At 55.2% G+C, this 19,359-nt stretch overlaps 1 protein-coding gene across 2 annotated transcripts in view; it reads left to right on the top strand.

Annotated features, from left to right (window-relative positions):
- The first annotated feature begins 2,674 nt into the window (after positions 1-2,674).
- Positions 2,675-19,359, top strand: part of DISP3 (dispatched RND transporter family member 3) — a 54,247-nt gene continuing 37,562 nt past the window's right edge. Inside the window, exons 1-2 of one of the 2 annotated variants that reach the window (XM_067017493.1) lie at positions 2,675-3,079; positions 15,862-16,170. The gene's annotated coding sequence lies outside the window, so the exon portion shown is untranslated. The remainder of the gene's footprint in view (positions 3,080-15,861; positions 16,171-19,359) is intronic. The other variant, XM_059041768.2, reaches the window with a different exon arrangement.

Here is a 19,359-nt window from a genome sequence, read left to right as displayed (position 1 = left end):
TAGTAAACTCTTTATAGCCACTACTGTGAGATAGGTACCTTTACCATCCCCATTTTATAGATGAGATGGTTAAGGCTCAGCAAGGTGAAGTGACTTTCCCATGGTCACATAGCTGCTAAGGAATGGAACGGAAATATGGCTTTACCGGGAGTAGTGGAATCAGATGCTGGGCTCGGAGGCTCTGCTTCAGACGTGGTTGGAGAGAAAACAGGAATAAAGGGATAAGAGCTAAGGACAAAGCAGCCCTCTATGGCTCCAACTTGTTACAGAAGAAGGCCTTTCAATTAGTCATGAAGACAGAGAACAGGGGAAGCAGCTTATCGGCACCAAGAGGCATTTAAAATCAGACCCTGGGAGAACTTCCAACAGACATCACTAGAGTGGGGGGCCAGGGGAACGTAGAATCTCATTCTCGCAGCCCTGCAGTTGGGTGGATCATTTGACTATCGGAGTCACCTTTCATTAGCACCTGGAGGGAAAGAAGGCTTCAGGGAGGTGCCCCGAGGTTGGGCAGGGATCTCTGAGTCCAGCATTCCCAGGCCCCTGTAAACAGGCATCAAAACGTGGAGTAGAGGGCAGGGCGTCCGAGGATGAGGCTCTAGGAGGGGGATTCTTGTGACTTTCCACACCGGCGCCAGCTTCCGCTGCCATCACCAGTTCCACTTTATGGCAGGCATATTTCAAAGGCCCAGTTCCATTTGCATTTTTAAAACCCCGCTGATGGCCTGAGAAAATTGCATGCTTCCAGTGTTGCTGGGGACCACACTCCCACCTCCTCCTTTACTCCATTGGGCCTCTGCCTCTGTACCTTCTGTTCCCAGAAGGTCCCACATCAAGGGCGGACCAAGCCCAGCCCCCACTGGAGATCATCTGGAGGTCCCAGGAGGCCAGGGAGGACTCCAAGGAGGGTGTGGCTGAGGGGGCCACAGCTATGACCAGCTAGACAGAACGAAGCTAGGACCCAAATCCACTAAAAATAGTTCCCAGGGAAGTGAGGGCTGTGTCCCCAGGCCTGGGCTGAGGGTGGTACACGGAGCACATCAACATCGCTCCCCTGTGGATTTGTCCGACTGGGAGGAGCAGCGAATGAGCCTTGGAGAGCTTTGAGGAGGCTCCTGGAAGCAGCCTTCAAGCCAATGGAAAAGCGTAAGCCATCCTCCCGCAGAGAAAACCCCTTGCTCTCAGCTGGGCTTGGGAACACACTTTGTGTCTCCCTTCTAAACAAATCTTCTCCTGGTTCTCCTTCCTCCAACCCTCTCCCATGGTGCCACGCTCTCTGCCCTCCCTCTGGGACGTGGCAAGAGAGACTAGACGTTTGCAGGGCCACGCTGAGTCTGTTCCTCCGTGCGCATGTGTCAGATTTGGCCTCTGATCTGGGGGCAGTCACACACGCGCTCTCCACTTCTCGGGAAAGGTCTCCTGTCTCTCTCTCCGCTCACAGCTCAGGGAGGCACCCTTCACACAGGAGCTGTCCTAAACCCTAATGTCTTCGAGGCCAGATGGGACCACTGGGAGTTCCCTGATAGATTTGGCCAGCCTGGCAATGGTTCCCATGACGATCTTGAGTACATAGGGAGTGAGTGCCAGGGTAGGGACACCGGCTCGGGCCATTTGCTTCTTCATAGATGAGCTCTCAGGGCATCCAGAATCAAAAATAAACATCCATGGGTCCGGCTGGCAGCCAGCCACTGGGAACAGCTCCCAGGGGCTGCACCCCAGAGACATGGAGCAGGGATGGGAGGTGAAGAACAAACAGAAGCTCCACTCAGCCCTTCGATGTTAGAGGTGCTCCCAACTCAGCTTTCCTCTTTTAAAAAGAAGGGCTGCGGCATGGATTGAGCATCCGTGTGTGGGTATGGGGCCCGGTGTTTCATTATAGAATTCAACCGTGTTTCTATCTGCCCTGTAAGCTGGGAACTTCCTAGAGACAGGGGTTGCATTTCGACCCCCTCCCTATTTCCTCTCTTCTGCTCTCAGCACACACTGAGGATGTATCATAAACTCCTGGCTCACCCCTCACACAACAGTAGCAATGGCCTCCCTTCGTTCTGGCTTCTATAAGTAAAACTTCTCCATCTGGCTGCTGGGGGCTGGCAACCGGTCCTCTTTCAAGGCATCCCCCTTGGCTCTCCCTGGGTGACACCAATGCCAATGTCCTCTGAGTCGTTCTCTCCTGATGGAGAGAAATGAGCCGGGCAGTAGCCTTGGCTCCCTGGCCCCTTCTCCTGTGGCCCGCGAACCAGGGATATAGGCAGACCGTGTACTAAGGCTGGAGGCATGCCCGGCCCCAGGAGCTGGCATGGCTCTGGGCTCTGGTGCCAGGATGGAGATGGGAGGAAGGGACGGCGCCAGCAGCCTGGGCTTGGCAGCTCCCTCCGGAGGAGACCTGAGGATGCCCTCCAGTGTCCAGGAGGATGGTGACCTGCCAAGGCTGGGCGGACGGGGAGAGGAGCGCGGGCTAGGAGAGAGGTGGGAATCTAGGAAAGCGGGGGCGGGGCAGGGGACCCTGTCAGGGCCGTTTGCAGAGGCGGGGACTGACCCACAGGGGTCGCTGCGCCCCTCGCGGTCCCCGCCCGCAGGCTTTGAGAGCCCGGCTATACCACAGCGCGGCTCTCGCAGGGGGCGCGGCGGCTACCGAGGCGCCTGGCGGCGGGCTTTGGAGACAGCAGGGAGCGGCGGAGCGCTAGCCTTCGCCAGCTACCGACTCAAAGTCGGGCGGCGTGGAGGCCGGCGGCGCCAGGGTCTGGGGGGCGGTGTGGCCCCAGAGCCTGCCCTGCACACCCCCACGCCCCGTGGTAGGAGCCTGGACCCAAACAAAGGCTGGCGGCGAATAAAAGGCGGCGGCGGCGCAGCGAGCTCCCGGTGCGCACTGGGGAGCGAGACACACACCTGGCCGAGCACGGTCTGTGCGCTCTGGAGCGGAGCGGGGAACCCCGGCCTCCTGCAGCTCCGAAGAGCTTCTCCCTGCGACTCCCGCGAGGGGACAAGTCCGCACGGCAGGGTGGCCGCAGCCCTCGGCTCCTACGGCGCGCCTCCCTCCCGCGCCTGCGGCTCAGCCAGCTCAGCTTGGCCAGCCGAGGTGAGTGCGACGGCCGCTGGGCGCCATCCGGGTCGGGGCAGGGGGATGCATTGCTCGGAGGAGGCGGGCAAGCCCTCCGCGCCTCCCCCACGCCGGCCTGCGCGGCTCTGTATGTGAAGTTCTCCCGCTGTCCAGCCAGCCCGGGATGCGGGCCTCGGACCCTCCGGGAAAGCCGGCTGGTGGAGGGCAGAGCCCAGAGCTAACCCCCCGCGGCCGAGCTCCAGCTCCTCACCAACTCCCCGCGGGGTCCGAGCAGCCTGGGTCTGCACCAGCCTGTTTGATGCCCACAAACGGCGAGGCTTCCGACCTCTGGTCCCCTGCTAGTCCCTGCGGATGGATGACTGATTCCGTAAAAGTTGAGCATCAGTCTGAAGCCACCCGGGATCTGTCTCTCACCCCAGCTGGAGCTCAGGGAGGGGACTGGAAAAGATTAATGACCTCCTCTCCATCCACTTTCTACCTTAGCGCACTCTTGCTCTCGACGGGACCTTCCCGGAGTGCTGGGGCCCAATTAACCCGGCCACCGGTCCAACCGGGCGCGCGGGAGCTCTGGGGCAGACCGGGCAGGCTTTGGAAGCTGAGCACGAGAGGGTCTCCGGGCCCTGCTGAGGACGCTAGTGAGTGTGGAGATGGGGTGGGCAGCCAGCAGTGGTGGCGCTGAGGGTGTGGGGAAGATTCTCGGCGCGAGTGGCGCCGACTCCTGGGAGCAACCCCGCCACTGGGAGAACTTTTCCAAACTCCCTGGGGGGCCCGCAGCTGGGCTAGGAAGGCGCCTCCTAGGAGGCGTCCTTTCCTCGGCCGCTCTTTGCGCCACAGTTGGCCCCAGGTTCCTCTTGAGAGTGGGCGCAGGGGCCCGCCCGTCCACGCCCGGGGTCAGTTCCGCGGACAGCACCTGGAGGCGGCCTTGGAGACTCACAACCCCCGCGCACGTGCCCACGGACCCAAGAACACACAGACCCACAGTCCATGCACGCACTCACACAGGTCTACCCGCAAACAATCCCCACACAGATTTATAGCCCACTCACGCGATACACATCCACCCACACGCCACACAATCGGCACGCGGAGGGAAGATCCACACGCACGTGAACAAACACAGATCTTCCCACAAGCATCAGCAAGCCGAGCAATATCTTCACTCGGGTCCTGCTGTCTCTGGACATCTGACTGAGCCTCAGACTTCAGAGCTCACCTCTGGGTGCTGTGCTCACAGGGATGCCCAGTGACCCACAGAGCCACTCAGGCTCCCTCGCTCAGCCTCAGCCCTCCCTCCCCGCCCCCCACCCCACGCACACACACGCTTTGAGGGAAGCAGCGGATCACAAAGAAAACCCTCCCCCCACCCCAGTGCAGACTTGGTTCAGGAACCAGGGTATCCGCCAAAGGGAAGGAGTAGCCTGGCCCAGCGGCAAACAGAAGCCCAGCCTTACAGAATCTTGCTATTGGGCTCAGAGTCCGTTTTTCTCAGCTCACCCCCCTCATGCCTGCTCCCCTTTCTTACTTCAGACAAAGCTCCTACAACCAAGGTTCACATCCGTCTCTCTGCATATTCTTTGCTTGCACTTTCTGTCTCTTTGTTTCCCTGCTCGGTTCCCCTCCCCCATGTTGATCTTTCACACACACACACACACACACACACACACACACACACACCCCTTTTGTCTTTCCCAATTCCTCTTTCCCAGCTGCCTTCACTCTCTCCCCAACTTTCCTGCAGCCTGGGTCTGATCCAGTCCGTCTTTGCTCCAGTGCGGCCACAGCTGACCCTTGGGGGAGCTGATTTCAGTCTCCCTGCAGAATCCACGCCCCCATACCCCTCTCTTTGGAAGTCTGACCTTCCTCCCCATGGGGAGCTTCTGCCCCCTCCCTGGGAAAATCTCCAGGGCCAGATGACACAGATCCCTCACAGTCTCTCCAAGGGGCCAGGATTCCTCAGTTCCGGAATCGCAGCAAAAGCCCCTTCAAATCCAGAAACTGAGCGGAGAGGGGAAGAGTCACAGAGTGATGTAGCGGAAGGAACACTGGAGTGGAAGTGGGAGCGGGGAGGCAGGTCCTAGATTCAGCGTGGCCACAGGCTCGCAGTGTGTCCGTGGGCAAATTCCCTTCTCTGAGCCTTAGGCGTCCCCATCTGTACAAGGGCTGGTTGAGGTGACCTTCAAGGGTCCCAGTTTGGCCCTAATAATGTGGGACACTGGCTTTCTCCTGAGTCTCTTGAGTGTGGGTGGGGTTGAAAACCGTGATTCTAACCCCAGAGTTTATGGCACCTTCCCCTTCCTCAGGGCACCCACCACCGGTGAAGGCATCCCGTCCCCTGAGCAACGGATGTTCAGATGATTTCCTTTACAGGACCAGAGATGTCAAGTAATTTTCTTGAGGTCACACCACCGAAGTGCCATCTCCACTGGGGCAGGCATTGATTCTACTGTCAGTATATCCTCTGCATGAACCGCTGGTTGTGCTGGTGGAAGCTTGGTGAATGAATGAATGAGTGGAAGGGTCAGGACTAAAACCCCGATCCCGTGACCCTCGGAATCTTGGAATTATGGTTTAAGCCCTTTTCTCTGATAGTTTAGACATGTTTCCCTTGTCTCCTCATTTCCCCTTCCACTCACCTGGTCATGCAGAGGCGGATGGAATTGTCTGAGTCCCTTCCTCCCTTGAGGCAGACTCTGGGCTGGTTGCCAGTGGCCACAAAGGAGGGACTAGCTGAGAGCAGCGTTAGAGGCCAAGCCTGGTAGGTAGAGGCTTGGCAGTCAACTCCGAGTCCCGAAGGCTCTACCAAGTAGGCTGTCCCCGGGCAGCTGGCCAGCGTCTGCAGCCGGGGGGGGGGGCGGGGGGGAGAGACAGTCATCGCTACCATTTGGCTAAGTGACCACTCCTCACAGCCCCATGAGCTGGGTACTGTGAAAATCACCTCTACAGATGAGCCACGCGAGATGCTGAAAGATGAGGAGCTTTCCCTGAGGGCAATCAGCCGACCCCTCTCAGTCATAAAAATAGGTGCCCCGAAACGGTGGTGGTGGTGGTGGCAGCAGCAGTGGTTGATAATGACGTTATTGGTATTGATAATGATGTGAACATTGTGATGCTTGGAAACTCAATGATTGGCCTCTTTGGTTCCCTTCCCCCTCTTTGAAATCGCTCCCCACCCGGACCTCTTATATTCTTCCCCCACCTATACTTGGAGAAACTGAGAGCTAGGACAGTGAGGCAGGGGTGTCTGATCATCTGTCACTTGTAGCCAAGGAAGAGGGCTTGTCATCTGAAAGCTTCCTTCGCTTGCCCGCCCTTCCCACACCTGAGCACGTCTCCTGCCAGAGAAGCCTGGAGCAGCGTCAAAGTCTGTCAAAACACCCTTGCAAGCTGGGTTCCAAATGCAAAGCCCAGGGAAAATAAGTAAAGAGAGCAGTGTGGGCCCGAAATAGAAACACGCACCAACTCACAAATATGCATGTTTTCCAAAAGTTGCATTTCACGGGCAAGACAGCGTGGCTCCTGCTCTAGCTGCTCGACTAAGGCCGGAAGCAGGTATGCCGCCAGGACTGGTCCAGGGAAGGTGGCAGAGCCTCCCCGGCGAGCTCACTCCCTGCCTGGCCCTGTGAGGCCAGACGCTGCACCGCTTCTCACCAGCTGGGAGGTACACAGGTGGGAGGACTGAGATAATGGGTCTCTGGTAGTCAGAGCTCTTTGGAAATGGGCACCAAACAAGGCTGATGGCTCGGTTCCTCTGCCTTACAATGGGAGCAGCGGGCTTGTCATAACAATCCTGATAATAATAGCGGCCATCTGTTGAGTACCTACTATGTGCCAGGTACCAAGCATCTACACGTGTAAATGGAAGGGGCCACTTAACCTCGCAACCATCTCATGGCACGTGGATTGATAGCCCCATTTAACATGAGGGGAAACCAAGGTTCAGAGAAGTCAAGACGTCTGCCCAAGGCCACACAGCTAGAAGGGGCCAAGCTGGGGTCAGATTTTCATCTGGATGAAGCAAGAGCCCCTATTTTGCCCGGTACTCTGCATTGTTGCTGCCATTCATTCATTCATTCATTCAATACATTTTTTTTTTGGTCAAGAAACCCACTTACGTAATGGTTTTCAAAAGAATGTAAATTCATCTGCCGGCTGGGCCCTGGGGGGAAAGGGCAGACTTTAGCTCTGGCCATCCCAGGATCAGTACTCGAGGCTTCCAGGCTGGGGCTGGAACTGGGGGTCTTACCTCTGCATCTTGGGCTCTGTCCCCAGCCATGAGAGCCCAGACCTGTCCGCCTGGGGGGATGGGCTCAGGCGGGAGTCCCGCTGTGAAGCCTGGACTATGAAAAACAATTTAACTCCATAAGAGGTTAGGGCTGCGAGAGGCCTCTGCAGATGGGGAATTTACTTCAGAGAGGGCAAGTGAGTTGCCCGGCATCACACAGCATGTTGGTGGCAGAGCCTGAATCTCAGAATCCCAGGCTGGCATGCCATGTGGCCAGGCTGGCCTCCTTGAGTATGTGGGAAGCGTCCACATGGCCCCAGTGGAGGGGATTGAACGGGTGCAGGCAGTAAACCTAACACTTCCCTTCCAAGCACAGAGGTGAGATGCAGCTGGTTTTCACTGCCAAGCCCTCTCTTCTGCATCCCCCCCGATATCAAGACTGACCGTGCTGACCTGCCCAGGTCCCCCCTTTCATCACTGTGAACAACAGCACTACCAGATACAGAACATTTGCCATGTGCCAGGCACAGGGCTAAACGCTTGATGCGGGCTAATTGATGTAATCCCCACAACGACCCTGGAAGGTAAGTGTACGTATTCCACTTTGCAGTTGAAGGACCCAGGCCTGAGAGGTTGACTCCCTTGCCCAAGGCCACACAGCTCGGAAAGAGGCATGTGGAGCCCTGCAGAGCCCCTGCTAGCAGATTTACTCTGGAGGTGAGGAGGGAGAAGGTTTGGAACCAAAGCCAAGGGCAAGGAGGAGCTCATGGGCAGCAGCAGACTATTCATATTACACCCCTAGGCCTCGTCACGCGTGCTGGCATTGGTGCCAGCAGAGGCTGACCCTCTGCCAAAACCTGGAAGGAAGAAGCCCGGCGCAGGGTCCTGGGACCAGCCCCTGGGGGGACGTTAGCGAAGCGTAGGGTCTGGGTATGTTTCTCCCTGAACTCAAGGGAGAGAACCCGCTAGGCATGGGGAACTCCCAGAGATGCCCTTAGTCCTGGCATCCTGCTTTCTCTCTTCGTTCCTCCCTGTGAGGGAACCAGACTGGGAATCTGGGCAATTTGGAAAGGGCCGTTGGGTGGAAGATTAGGGTCTTGCCGTATCAGTGAACTTGACCGCTGGGAATGAGGAAGTCGTGACAGTGGGAAGGACTGGCTTGGATTCCGATACCAGCAGGTGCCACCGGGTCTCTTATAGGGGGCACTCCCTGGAACTAGGGGATGGTGTCTTGGGATACAGTGTCCAGAGGCTGAAATCTCCTCTACCAGAAAAAGCCTCCTCCTTAATCCCCCATCCCACGAGGGTCCGCCTGAGCAGCCCCACTGTGTGCCAGCCATGCACACGTGGAAAAGCCTCAGTCTCTGTCCTTGTAGGGCTCACCAGAGTCTCCCATCCCTGCCCCAGCACCCCCTCCCTGGACCAGAGGCGATGGATGATAAGTAATAGCTCACTCAGGTCCCCCAGCAGAAGTAGAAGAGGGACCCAGGTGCCCTCTGGGGCAAGAGAACATGATCCAGGCCAGTGGTCATTTCACAGTGAGCAGGACATTTCCTGTGGGTGGTGCCTGCAGTACAATTGGGTGCCCTCCCCAGCTGGATGTCTTGGTGGGAGAGGGGGTACGCTAGGGAAGGCTCATCCCCGCCCAGCCATCTGCTTGAGGCATCCAACACACATACTAGCACCTGGACGATGCGTCCTGTGCCAAACCTTGTTAATAGAGGAGACATAACTGCCAGCTGGAAGCCACTCCTGTCACGAAGGAGAGTGTGGCGATCTTGTCTCGGAGGAAGGCAGCTTAAATGGGGTTGGAGTTGGAACAGTTGTGGCAAACTGGGGTTCCTGGGATGTTTGGGGAGGAGCGCGTGTTTCACCCCCGCTCTTCGCACTGTATTGGCCTTTGCACCGTCCGGGGGGATTTCCCGTGTTCTTAGTCGGGCGGGTTCTGCAGGGTGATGACCCCAATGAGAACGATGATTATCACAGTGGCCAACGCATCTTGACTGTTGACTGCCTGCTAGGCACTGGGCTTAGGGCTTTATCGGTATTATCTTATTGCATCCTCATACCTGCTCTAGGAGAGAGGTACCAACATTGTTCCATTTTAAGGATGAGAAATGTGAAACAGACTAAACAGCTTGCCAGTAAGCCACGGAAACAGGACTCAAACCCAGGCAAGCTGGCCTCAGAGCACGATCGTGACCACCATATGACGATTGTGGCTCGTGCTCTGCCCTTTATATCAACTTGATTTGGGTCCTTACAGATGAGTGTGATTGAAATCAAACGACCTTTTGGACCCTTCAGTAATCTGGGTAATTTGTACATATGGGCTCGGTCTGCGTCCTGGTTGACAGGGTGACGTGGATTGACCATTTGCTCCTTGACTACCAGGCCCCCGAACAGATCGCTTTTTGGATATCCAGATGTGAGCAGCATCTGGCAGACTGGCAGGGCTCTTCTGGCTTTTCATCCAGCAGTTTCCCCTTTTCATCCCATGTAGATACAGCTGGGACTTGCATACCTCTGGACATAATCATATGTGAGAACTTTCTGTCTGAAATATTATTTGCTGGTTTTATAATATCGCCTTGTGACTTCACAAAGGCAGGATGCTGGTTTTGGTTCCTCTCTGCAATCCAGGCCTGGGAGACATTCAGCTAAGCTAGAGAGAAATCAGGCTTTGATCTCTCAGCAGCCAGAAGAAAAATAACCCCCTTCCCTTCTCCAACCAGAGAAGCTGGGAAGAGGCTGGCTGGTGAAGAGCATTGTAGGTTAGTAGCTGCTGCCTGTTCCCTGCAAGGGTTCCTGACTTGGTGACCTGGTCTTCCAGAGGCTTTGAGTGGATGATCCCAGAGTAACAGAGCCAGAAATTTGCGATGAACAGGGAAGTCAGCCAAGAGGCACTGTTGGGCATTAATGCTCATGAGAATAGATCTGGGATGTGGAGGTTCACGGAGCCTTACAGAGGAAAGGAGTTCAAGACACCACAAAGTTAAGATAAGATGGTTTAACAGAAAGTCCTTATTTTACATAGCAAGCACCAACAAGTGAATGAATGAAGATGATGAATGAATGAGTGAATGAATGCATAAACGTAGAATTGGTGAATGGGGCCGAGAGACTTTGACAGCCAGGGCCTGGATTTGGCCACACCCGACGCCAAGTACTGACAAGGCAGAGGATTCTGTTCTTGTCCGCTGCAACACCCTTCAGCTCAGAGTCAGGGAGACAGAGTCTGAATCCTTGAACCTTGCCCTCTCACTGCATATCCCATCCCTACCCCGTTGTGCAGGGCCCTCTGGTCACCGGGGTCCTCTGGCTCCTGGCTGTGGCAGGGATTGGAACCCAGGAGACTGCAAAATCTGCAACCCTCTTCACCTTCCCAGCTGCTTCCCTAGCCCTAAGCCACCCCGTCTTCTCTGTTATCACACTTCTGTGTCCTGGCTTTTTGAGGACTCCAAATGACAGAACTAGGAAATTCCTGAAATCTCATTGAGTCCAGCCGTCCCATTTTACAGAAGGGCAAACTGAGGCCCAGGAAGGAAGAAAGACTAGCCCAAGGTCATGAGCAAATAGGAGACTGAGCCCTATCATTGTGGGAGGATTTGAGGGAAGTTCCTGTGTGGCCTCGGATGACACTGCCTCACAGGGCAGGGTGGGGGAGGGACAGGAGGGGCCCCACATTCTGGAGCCCAGGTGGTTTCATTGGGTCTTTCCTGGCCTCTGAAGTAGGGCCAGGAGCAACAGTTCTGAGTTCCTGGGGCCTTGAATCTCCCAAGCATTTCATAGGAAAGGCAGCAGAGTTGGGGAGGGGTGCTACATGGGGTCTGTTCTTCATCTTGGACCCTCTGCTCCAGCAGCTGAGCTCCAGCCCTCTGTTCCTGTCTCTGTAGGCAGCTACACCATCATAGAGGGTGGGCTGAGGGCCAGGGTCAGACTCCCCACCCTGCCAGGGGCCTCTCTGCTGACCCCGGCTGTGGAAGGGCTCTGAGTGCACCTCCCGGACTGACCCCTCCCTCCCCACTATACGCACCTGCACTGCCAATCGGCAGGGTAGCCAGGAAGCACTTCCCCATGCAGGTACGGAAGGCGCGTTTCCACCCAGCCAAACCAAGATGATGAAGTTGGATGTCACCCCCTGATGCTTCTTCTCTCCTCCCTTCCCAGGAGCCAGGGTTGTGCCTGTGGCCAGAATGACTCCTGGCGGGGGGGATGGGGGGGCAACGTGTGCGCACACCAGTGGGGCCTGGGAAGGCAGACTAGCGCGGTGAGAGTTTTCCAACACGTGAGACTCAAATAAAACCTAGTATAATGAGACGAGTACTGGGCTTCTCAGAAGTCAGGTTCAAATAAATCCCTTTACTGCTTTTAGCCTCAGTTTTCTAGCTTGCAAATTGGAAATAATTCCTAAGACTAGAAAACCTGTTTGAAAATCACCTACAAGCTGTAAGTTGCTGCAGAGATGAAGCATCATTCAATCCCTCAGGATGAGAGGATCAAGGACAGGATCAAGGCTATGTCTTAGGGGCACGAGGGCCCCAGCAGTCGCCAACATCTCCTTGCTGTGCTGCTTTCATCTGGGGCTGACCTCCTTGGCCTTCCACGAGCCCAGGCGGCAGGGGCTGGGGGAGCCCCAGGTTCTCAGAAGGGGAGACTTGTCCTAAGGCTTCTCACTTTCTTTCTGGGCAGTGAGGCTGGGGATACAGCCCCTTCCTACAGCTCCACCCCAAACCAGTCGTGGGGTCCCGTCGGTGTGTTTTTGAGCACTTTGTCTGCTTTCTATCTTTCAGCTTCCAGTTAGCCCTCAAGCTTTGCTTTTGTGGTATGGGGCCAAGAAGAGTCTTGGAACGTCCCCAGACCCACAGATGTGGTCTGGGTATGTGGGGGAAGAGGAGGGGTAGCGGTCTCCAAAGCTTTCCTCAGAGCTAAGGACTGGCAGGTTACCACCTGCTATGTCCCAGCGAAGCCGATGGCACCCAGCCAGCACGCTTTATTTGGCTGTTCCTGCTTCTTGGCTTGATGGTACATCAGGACCCAGCCTGGGTGTCCCCACCCCCATCCAGTTATATGTTAGCTTCTGAATAGGGATGAAGGGGGACCCCTCCCCTTCCTCTGCCTCCGCCTCTTGGGCAGCAGCTAAGAATCCGAGGTGGAGAGTTTAGAGAGCATCTCTCCCAACCCACCATCTGACAGGTGGGAAACCACCCACCCAGAGACGTTAAGTGACATGTTCTAGGTAACACAGCAGGCTGGTGGCAGGGCAGGTCCCTACTCCCAGCCTGCAGGGCCACTGCTGCTGCCCCAGGACCCCTCCCGCATTGACGCCTCCTCTCTTGCCCCTGAGCTTGAGCTCGCAGGAAGAGCCAGCTGGGGCCAGAGAGGAGATGCAAGGGGAATTGTTTTACATATTTGTTAATTGGGTCTCAGAGAGAGAGAAGGGCTCTGAGCTCATCAGCCGGGAAGAAATCCAATTTGGCTTTTATGGCTATTGTTATTGGTTGTATTTTGTGGGGATCTTTTTATTTTTTATTAATACAGCGGTCTGGGGGCTGGGGAGCTGACCGGCTGCTGGGCCCCGTGGGCCCTCCTGCTCCCACGAATTCCAGACAGCAGCCAGGACTTGGGACTGGGGGTGGGGGAAGAGGCGGCCTGGACAGGTCGACCAAGGTATTCAGTGAGGGTTTTCAGGAACCTTCTGATCCTTCGGGCGAGGGGTGTCTGGGGCCCTGGCTGTATTTCACAGGCTCTGTAAGTATCGCTGGGTTTATTAAGCTTTTTTTAAAAAAATTTATTTATTTACTTTTGGCTGCATTGGGTCTTCATTGCTGCGCACGGGCTTTCTCTAGTTGCGGCGAGTGGGGACTACTCTTCATTGCGGTGTGCGGGCTTCTCATTGAGGCGGCTTCTGTTGTTGCGGAGCACGGGCTCTAGGCACACGGGCTTCAGCAGTTGCAGCACGCGGGCTCAGCAGTTGTGGCTTGTGCCCTAGAGCGCAGTCTCAGTAGTTGTGGCGCACGGGCTTAGTCGCTCCGCGGCATGTGGGATCTTCCCGGACCAGGGCTCGAACCCGTGTCCCCTGCATCGGCGGGCGGATTCTTAACCCCTGCGCCACCAGGGAAGTCCCCCATTAAGCTTTTATTGCCTTTGTCTCAGAAATGCAAGACGGCTTGGCGGGCAGGCCTGATGGGTCTGTGCTGTGAGGCCTGAGTTGTGCAGGCGGAACAGGGTGGGGAGGGAGGGACAAGAGTGCGTCTGTGAGTGGAATTCCCTTGGGCAGTGGAGCGCAGTGGCGGAAAGGCTGGGCTCTGGTTCAGGCCTGCAGAGGCTCAGATCTCAGCCCCACTCCTGCCGCCTTGTAGAGCTGAGGCTGGATCAGACAAGGCGTAAACAAGTGAAGCGCCAGTGACGGCGCACAACAGTGCTCGGCGGATGGGAAGCCGCTTGCCTGGGGCCTTCTGTTTTCTTTCGCTGCCTGCCCCACCAGAAAGGGCTGGATGGCAGATCTGGATGGCCTGTGTGTGTCCTTTCTCTGGACATAAAGTACTATTCCTGGCCCAAATGGCATCATTTCTCCCCTCCCCATGGCTGAAGGAAGGGGTGCTTGGAGGAGTGAGCCCTGGCCAGAAATCCAGGAGGCTGAGTCCATCCCTAGAGCCGGGGGTAGGAGAAGCCTGAGGAGAGGCTAGTGTGAGCCCCAGCAAGGGGAAGGCCAACGGCAAGGTCACCGGCTGGAGGAAGCCACTGGGAATAGGGGAGGGTGGCCAGGGCAGCAGGGTCTTTCACAGAATAGTCCTGGAGTACCTGCAAAAGAATCACCTGGGGAGGTGGTGTAAATACAGATTCCTGAGCCCCATCCCCTGAGCATCTGATTGTTGGGATCTAGTGTCTGGCCCAGGAGTTTGCCTTTTAACAAGTACACCCGGTGACTGATCCATATTAAAGTCTGAGGGCCGATGTAACAGAGGCTAGAAAAGTCAGCTCCAGCCGACTTGTAGACCTGGCCACGAGCAGGGGCCAGGTTTGGGGCTCTTCCCATCTGTGGAGCTCCTGACCGTACTAGCTGCTGTGACTCAGCCAGCAGGGTGTCACCACCCCATTTTTCAGATCAGGAAACTGAGACTTGCCCAAGGCACCCAGTTAGTGGCAGAGCCAGGGCTGGCTCTCCCCCCTTCCCCCCAAAATCAGGCCCTGGTGCCCTTTTTTTTGTTGTTTTGTTTTGTTTTATTTTGTTTTCGCGGTACGCGGGCCTCTCACGGCCGTAGCCTCTCCCGTCGCGGAGCACAGGCTCCGGACGCGCAGGCTCAGCGGCCATGGCTCACGGGCCCAGGTGCTCCGCGGCACGTGGGATCTTCCCGGACCGGGGCACGAACCCGCGTCCCGTGCATCGGCAGGCGGATTCTCAACCGCTGCGCCACCAGGGAAGCCCAGGCCCTGGTGCTCTTAATAGCTGACATCCCTCTTAGTGTTGAGGGACCAGTTCTGTTCCACCGAGTCCACCAGAGAGAGAACACACAGAATAGGGGGGAGGCTTAGGCCGTTGTGACCGTTAATGTCGGGTCCCTCTGGTGCTGGCTGGGATGTTCCCCCGGGTGATATATTGATGAAATCAAAGCTTGTTTGCCTGATGCATATCGAGCTGTTGGGCTTCCGAGTCAGTGCCCACAGTTTCCTCACCGGCTGTCAACCTGGGGAGGCCAATCGTCCTTCATGTTCTCCATCTCTGCAGCCTGCCTCTCTCTGAGAAATGAGGCGCCCGGATGGGAGGCTCACCACAGAGCCCCTCTCCCAGATCCCTTCCCTCTCCCACCCGCCCTGGGCTCCCAATAAATAAACCCAGACTTTCTTTGGAGGGAGAAGTGGTCGTGTACACCCCTCTTCCTGCCCTCTGTTGGCAAATTTAGCCAAGAGAATGGTATTTCTTAGGGGGCAGGAGGTCTGATGGGGAGTAGGTGCAGGTGTTTGCTTCAGCGGCAGCTGTGAAGCCAGATTTCTGCAGGGCTGGGGCAGGGAGGATGGGGGTGATAGATTTAGGGTCTTCTTGTTGGGGAAAAGGCTCAGAAAGCCACCCAGCCACACTCCTTCCTCTGTGGATTTGAAGGGCGTTCCGTCTCTGTTGCCATTTTCATCTGAGCTTCTGGATAGGACTTGGGGCTTCTTGAGAGAAGAGTCCAGGAGGGTCCTAGGATCCAGCTGCTGGGATGGGGCTCCCTGCTTCACCCCCACTTTCCCTCTGGGGAAATTATATTAGTGGGGGTCCTCCAGAGAAACAGAACCAATAGGATGTTGATTAGGCAGAGAGAGAGAGAGAGATTGAGAAGAGTTGAGGCAGCCCGACATCTGCAGTTGGCAGGCTGGGACCCAGGAGAGCTGATGGTGTAGCTCCAGTCTGTGTCCAAAGGCCTGAGATTCAGGAGAGCTGATTATGTAAGTTCCCGTCTGAAAGCCAGCAGACTCGAGACCCAGGAAGAGCCAATGTTTCAGTCTGAGTCTGAAGACTGGAAGAGACCAATAACGTTCCAGCTCAGAAAGTCAGCAGAAAGTGTTCCCTCTTACTCAGCCTTTTTGTTCCTTTCAGGTCTTCAACTGATTGGATGAGGCCCACCCACACTAGGGGAGGCCGTCTGCTTTACTGTCTGCTCATCCAGAATCATCGTTGGTCAAATGTCTGGCATCCCGTGGGCCAGTCAAGCTGGCACATACTATTAACCGTCACATCCATGCTTTCCTTGAAGGGAAGGCCAAGCATCCAAGGCCGGGGGAGACTTCCTTTGCATCATGCCCTGAGCTGCCTGTCACCTACTAAAAGCAGAATTGCTGAGACCTGCGTGCTTTCAGGTCTTAACAGGGATGCTACAGGCTTGCTAAAGGGCAGTAGGTTTCCTCAGTGAGTATTTACATCTCAGCTCTCAAGGAACTCAAAGGCTGCTTGGAATGGTGAAAAGAACATAGGCTTTGGGATTAGTAGACCTGAGGTTCAAATGGTAGTTCCGTGCCTTATTAGCTGTGTAAACACAAGAGAGTGCCTTAACCTCTCTGATTGTTTATTACTCTGTAAGATGGGGATGCTTATAAAGCCTCCCTTGCAGGGCTGATGGATGAGAGAGGGTGCTTGCACGTGGTAGGTGCACAGCTAATTATTATGTTATGATTCTCTTCCTGGGTGTCAGTTTCTGCATGGAGCTAGTTGGGTTTCCGGCTTCCTCCCATCTGTGTGATTTTGACCCAGTTTCATCACCATGTCTCCAATGTATCTGCAGCCTCCTGGCCTGAGATGGAGTACTCAGGTACCCAAGAAGCATTTGGAATTCTGGATAGCAGGCACATAGCTGGGGCATATGGAGGCTGGCAGACTCTTAGAAGATGGGGTATTAGGATTTAGGACAGTGACGCCTAGGAGGGACCAAGCCCTCGCCTTTCCTTTCCTCTCTTCTCCGCCTCTGATGAGCTAAATTCACCAAAGGGGTAGATCCATAACCAGAGAGTGGAGGAGGGCACAATGTCCCCACCGCAGCACATCAGGAGGAAATGGAGCTGTTTGACTCAAAATATGTCATTTTGAATTTCTACCCAAATCTCTCAGCCCAAGAGTAGGAAAATCAAAGACCCCAAGATGTTTCCAAGAACCAGAGCTGAACCAGGGAGGCAAAACACCCCTAGACGCGAAGAAAAAGCTGATTAGCTCCTAAATACCATTAAATTATATGTACATATACGTGCTTTAAGCCGAATCTGCAAGGCTAATGTGATTTTTTTTTATTACATTTTAATAGTCTGGCTGGGATGGGGAAATGAAGAAGGAAGGGTTCTGTTCCCCTTCATCAGAAGGAGGGAAGTTGTAAACAGGGATACAGGCAGCTCAGGCACGGGGCCACATCCCTTGGAGCCTTTCTGGAGAAGAGCAGGGCCCAGTGAGGGGCCGAGGGTGTCTAAGACAATACCACCTCCCACCAAAGCCCCGTCCTGTCTGGATGGGGAAGTCCATCTGGCTTGTGACTTGAAGAATACCTCTTTCCTCGACCTTAAAAATAGCTTCCCTATGTTGTCTCTTTGGGTCCCCATGTCATCTTCCCCAGGCCTGGTTATTCCCTAGGGCTGCCAAAAACTGCCTCCAGCATCTGGTGATGGAGCAGACAGAGCGCTCCTTGGAGCCAAGTGTCCTGGCTCTGCCATTGAAATGGGACCTTGGGTAACACCCTTTGCTGGGCTTAGTTTCTAAGCTGTGAAATGAAGGAGTGGGATCAGGTGTGTTCTGATGTCCCTTCGGAGTCTCATAAGACAGGATCTACTTCCTGGTCATTTTAAAGACTCCTCTGTCCATCTCAGGGGAATAGAAGATTCCACACTCCCTCACTCATTGGGCATTTGCCACCTCCTGCTCTCCCCACGCCCTTCTGCTTTCTAACCAGCATCCCTCTTGCTGCAACTCTCCATGTTGCCTCGCCTTGGAGGACAGAACCCTCCCCCCTCCCATGCCTATTATAGTAACTCCTCAAAGAGTTGAAGGCTGTTAACAAAATCCCTTCTACACACATACACACGTTCTTTCTTTCTTTTTTTTTTTTTTTTGCGGTACGCGGACCTCTCACCGCTGTGGCCTCTCCCATTGCGGAGCACAGGCTCCGGACGCGCAGGCTCAGCGGCCATGGCTCACGGGCCCAGCCGCTCCGCGGCATGTGGGATCTTCCCAGACCGGGGCACGAACCCGTGTCCCCTGCATCGGCAGGCGGACTCTCAACCACTGCGCCACCAGGGAAGCCCCATGTTCTATTTTAAAATAACGTTTATTTCTGATTCAAAAAGTCCAGCTGTACCTGATCACTGTAGAAAAATTGGAAATGGACAAGTATAAAGAAGAAAATAAAAATCACCCATAATCCTCCCAGACAGAGATACCCACTATTAATGGGTTTTTTAATGCATATAATATGTAGATTTTTTTTCTGTTACAAAATTGGGATAATGCTGCAAATGTGGGCTTGGGTTGCCCCAGGCCTGGCCCTCGAAATTGGGCCAGCTTCTTTCTTCAGAGGCTCCTCAGGGTCTGCTGTTCCCTTTTAGGCTGCTGTCTCGTTTGCTTTTCTCAAGAGGAGGGAAACCATGTTCCATGGATGTGTGTCCACCTTGGTTCATGGGCCCATGAACTCTGGGAGGCCCAGAGTTCTGGCTGTCTCTGAGAGAGAGAGAGAGAGAGAGAGAGAGAGAGAGAGAGAGAGAGTGTGTGTGTGTGTGTGTGTGTGTGTGAGAGAGAGAGAGAGAGAGAGAGAGAGAGATGGATGGAGAGGGAGGGAGAGAGCAAACATGTCGGTCACGGAGCGGGAGCGTCCTAATGGGAGATCACGAAGGCAGGATGACAGCCCCCCGTGATGACAGCCCTGCTTTGGGCTCTTTGTCTGGGTCAGTGAGAGGTACTGAAGGAACCATCCTTATCTCCTTTCACTCCTCTTCACTAAGCTAATCAATTCCCATAATTTGAGAAAGGAAAACAAATCTGCGATTTGCTGCCCATCCTGGGAGGGGCCGCTGAGGACAGGGTTGCCAGCTGAGGCATTGGTGTCAGACCCCAGCTGCCAGCCGGGCCTCCCTTGTTTTGGTGGAATCTCTCAGATTGCATCCACCCCCCTTGGCCTGCAGACTAGGGCTTCTCAGAGAGTCTGGAGGTGTCACAGCTGGAGGGACCTGGGCTTTTACCATCCCACTGCCAGATGGGAGAGACAGGATACCAGGAAGGGACGGGACATGCCCAGGGCCACACAGAAAGTTGGAGGCTGAGCTGGATCTGGAGCCATGTGTAATTTCCCACCTGGCAACTTTCCTTTTCAGGGGTAGGCTGAGAAGGCGGGCATGGTGGTGGGGGCGGGGAGGGGAGTGCTAGACAACTCATCAGGTCCACTTCCTCCTCATCCGTCTCATCCTCTCCAAGATCCTTCCCACCCCAGGCAGAAGAAACCATACTCTCTGCCCTATGCTTATACTGTTTGGTATCTGACTGTCCTCTGTCCAGGGGAAAGTTCTACCTAATATCAAACCCAGCGTCAGAGATTCCCTTTCCTCCCTTCATTTAACAAAAATATCT

Source organism: Kogia breviceps, chromosome 1 (assembly GCF_026419965.1).
Source record: "Kogia breviceps isolate mKogBre1 chromosome 1, mKogBre1 haplotype 1, whole genome shotgun sequence".
Taxonomy (NCBI): domain Eukaryota; kingdom Metazoa; phylum Chordata; class Mammalia; order Artiodactyla; family Physeteridae; genus Kogia; species Kogia breviceps.
Note: the sequence above shows the minus strand (reverse complement) of the source record. Positions and strands in the feature narration are given on the sequence as shown.